Source organism: Drosophila tropicalis, unplaced genomic scaffold (assembly GCF_018151085.1).
Source record: "Drosophila tropicalis isolate 14030-0801.00 unplaced genomic scaffold, ASM1815108v1 contig_957, whole genome shotgun sequence".
Classification (NCBI taxonomy): Eukaryota; Metazoa; Arthropoda; class Insecta; order Diptera; family Drosophilidae; genus Drosophila; species Drosophila tropicalis.
In genome coordinates this window covers 28,919-33,123 of record NW_027173458.1, presented here as the reverse complement: position 1 = coordinate 33,123, position 4,205 = coordinate 28,919, and positions in this window count along the sequence as shown.

The window sequence follows — 4,205 nt, the reverse complement described above, 5'->3', positions numbered from 1 at the left end:
AGTTGTAGGTCTTCTTATTTTCTTCTTGCATACGAAGGATCTGCTGCTTCGCTATATTCCGTAGATCATCTCTGTTGTCGTTAAGAATCTGAATCATCTCTCTTGTTGCACTTTGCCGACAAACTTATACCATTTGCTAGGGTCTTCTATCGAAATCTTAGACAACATGGATATAATAACAGCGTTAAGGCGTTCGACTTGTCCGTTTGCTTGTGGAAGACCAGTCGTAACTGCGTGAAGTTCGATATTTTCTGCCTTGCAATACTATTTAAACTCTTCAGAAGTAAACGCAGAACCTCTGTCAGAAATAATTTGAACTGGATTTCCAAAAATTAAACTTTGTTGTTGTAGTCTTGTGATTACTTCCTTCGTAGATGTCGTTTTCGTCGGGTACAACCAGCAAAATTTTGTAAAGCCATCGATAACTGCAAGAATGTGCTTATACTGCTTGTGAGTTGACTCTAAGGGTCCAAGAAAATCGATGTGGAACGTCTGAAAGGGCAGTTCTTCTTTCGGCAGTGGATGCAGTTCTCCTTCTTTTTTACCAAGCTTTTGATTAAGTATTATACATGGAATGCAGCATCTTATTTGGTGTTGTATTTTGGGATAAAATACTCCTTTGCAATTATTTCCTTCGTTTTTTTCACAGAAAAGTGACCTCTTTCGTGAGCATGTTTAATAATTTCCCGTTGCAGAGTAGAGGGAACTACAATTAGTTCTTCATCATCAACCAACTTATAAAGTATGCCAGCTTTCATAAAATAGTTGTTATGAGAAGTTTTTTGAGCAAGGATATCGATTATGGCCTTCAATTGGTCGTCTTGTGCTTGGACATTCTTTAATTTACTGTGTATGTAATCTTCTGATATAATCATAACAGGGTAGCGACTAAGCGCATCCGCATGACGTATACGATTTCCTGCACGGTGCTCAACATAAAAATCCAATTCATGGATCTCAAGAATCCATCGTGCGACTCTAGTGCACACATCTTTTTTATCCATCGTCTTTGCAAACGCATTACAATCGCTTATGACTTTAAAATGCATACCTAGAAGGTAAACTCGGAACTTACGAAATGCTTCAACTACCGCCAAAATCTCTAATTCGTAGCTAGTGAATTTTCTTTCCGCTTCAGTCGTCTTTTTGCTCATGTAGTATACAGGGTGCAATTCTTTATCATCAGGTAACTTTTGTAATAAAATTGGTCCGAAGCCATCAATCGATGTGTCTGTATGTACTTCTGTTTCAAACTTGGGGTTAAATATTTGCAAAACAGGTTTCTGTGTTATCAATTCTTTTAGCAAGTTAAAAGATTTTATCTGACTCTCGTTGAATCTAAAAATTGCATCGTTTTTTAATAAATCAGTAAGAGGCTATAATCGAAAAATCTGCAATGAACTTGCGAAAATAACCAACCAGGCCAAGAAAACTTTGGAACTGCTTTTGATTCATCGGCATAGGAAATTTTTTTACAATTTTGGTCTTTGCGTCTGAGATACATATCTTCTGATTCTTTATAGTATGCCCCAAAAATTCTATTTCTCTCTTCAAAAAGCAACATTTTTTTTAAGTTAATGACTAAACCATATTCTTCACATCGGTTCAAAACATTTCTCAGATTGGAGACGGCTTCTTCTTCAGTTTTACCAGGGATTATAATGTCGTAGACGTATGGAATAGCCGTACAAGCACGGGTTAAATCAGGAAATATGGCATTAACGTGTCTCTGAAATACCCCAGGCGAGTTCGTCAATCCAAAAGAAACTTTTAAAAACTGTCCGTAACGAATGAGGTGAATCTTCGACTCTCTTTTTCAACATCTACATGGAAAAATCCATTCTTTAAATCGATTGTGCTGAAAACCGTTGCTCCTTGTAGCCGATCCAATTGATCTTCAATCAGAGGTAATGGAAAATGGTCTTTTACTATTACCTTGTTTATTCTTCTATAGTCAATGCACAGCCGTGGAGTGCCATCGCGTTTTTTTACTAATACGACCGGACTGCTGAATTCAGACTCGAATTGTTCTATTATTTCGTCTTTCAGCCACTGATCGACTTGGTCATCGATTATGCACAGTTCAGCAAAAGCGAATCTGCGTGGTCTCGAATAAATTGGACTATCGTCTTTTAAAACAATACGCATTTCAACATTTGTCGATTTTAACTTTTTCGGCTTATAGTTTTTGATAAGTTCGTTCACTTCGCACTTTGTACTTTTCGATGCATTTGAGTCAATGTCAATTTCGTCGTTTTCGACCTTTATTCTCATTACCGAATTCCTTAATTCCGTTTCATCATTATATTCCCCGATTTGTACGCCATCACGATTGATTTTTATTTCGGCTTGCTTACAAAAGTCTTCTCCCAAAATCACTTCAACATCTAGGAATTCAGATGATACCACTAAAAAAACCAAATCATAAACGAACCGATAGGTACCACTCTCTTTTTATCTCCGAAACCGTATATTTATCAACTTTAGCCAGCTTAGGTTTTTTCAAACGATTATAAATTGTTTATCAAGCAAGGCTATGCACTTTTCATTGTTGATTGATACTTCTTTACACATAAACATATGATCAGCTGATATTTTATTAGTATTACGAACGTCTGTGCTATTTTCAGGCTTTTTATTTGGACAGTCATTTGCTATGTGACCAAAATTATTGCAACCAAAACACTTTCTTCCTTTACTCTTATTCTTATTCACAATTCTCAGATATATGTCCTTTTTGCCCACAGTTATAGCATTTCATACCACTTTCTTTATTTTCGTATTTAATTACACTTTCTTTTTTGATTTGAACGTTCTTAGACTCACTCTTTTGATTACTCGACTTTTCCCGCATTTTTTCATAACATTTTATTTTCTCTTTAAACTTTTTTAGGTTATTAGCATTGTACAATATTGCTTTGTTCATACTCAAGTCATTAATTCCGTCATTTACATACTGCATAAGAGCACTGTTCTCTATATTACCCCGTGATGCCATCTCTTTCATTTTCAACAAATATTCTTGAACACTTTCACCTTTCTTTATTTTCCGTTCTGACAATTGCTTATGTAACTCCGCGCTATTTATTACTGTTTTAAACTCATTTAAAAGTGATTCTTTCAATGTCGACCAATTTTTAATTCTGCGTTCACTCAGAATAAACATTTTAGCAAGTCCATTAATAGCTCTTTTAGCAAAAACAAATTTTTGTAAACTATCCCATCATAAACCTCCAAACCTCAATCCATACTTCAACTGATAAAGTTTCATCGCCATGGAAAGGTCGTAAAGAGTCCTCAACGTCCCGAAAACCCAAAGCGAACCTCGGTGGTGGCATGTTGACATTCACTGCATTTTGCGTATCAATATTGTTGCAGCTGTTCTAAAATTCGTTTCGTCGCTCACTACCGACAACATTTCGTCTTCGTTTTGCATATTGCCTACATCGCCATCTACATCGCACTCATCGTCGTCATCTTCGTTTTGATCATTCTCTGTGTCAAGGTCAGCTAGCAAATTTCCAGCTTGCAAATAGCGAAATAAATGGGAAGTTAGATTCGATTTATCATGCGATAAACCCAAAACGTTACAAATAATCACTAGATCGTTATTTGTTAAGTTCTTTTCCACATAAGACACTTTACTTTTATATAAATCGCTGTTGCAATCAAAATGAAACCCTTCAAAATTTCTCAATCTTTGGCGATTTGCACGATCGCCTTCTTCTTCGTAAATAAACTTGTGAAACAATGTAATATTAGATTTCTTTTCAGTTTTCAGTGCCTCTTGCACATTCCCAAAGTCTTCAAGTTTGCTCATAGTTCTTTCTCTTACGCACACACACTAATATAGTACATATATGTATATATGCGTCGTTTGCCACGTCACCACAGTTATCGTCGTATTCAAACACTTTCTCGTCGTTCGTTGAAAAAAATTTTTTACCGTTTATTTGCCGCTTTTTCGTCGTAAGCCGCCACTTTTCCGTCGTTTGATGCTAATTCTTATTCGTTTTCGCGTTTTTTTTTTTTTTTCTTTTGTCGTTGGATTCCACTGTTGCGCCGTTTTGTGTAAGTTTGTCTCTTTCTCACTCACTACTTTTTTTATTTCTTTATAAGTTGAGCCATGCCTTCTTTGTAGGTTGAGTCATACCTATTTTGTAGGTTGAGCCACCATATTTGTAGGAATTTGTTTTATTCACTAT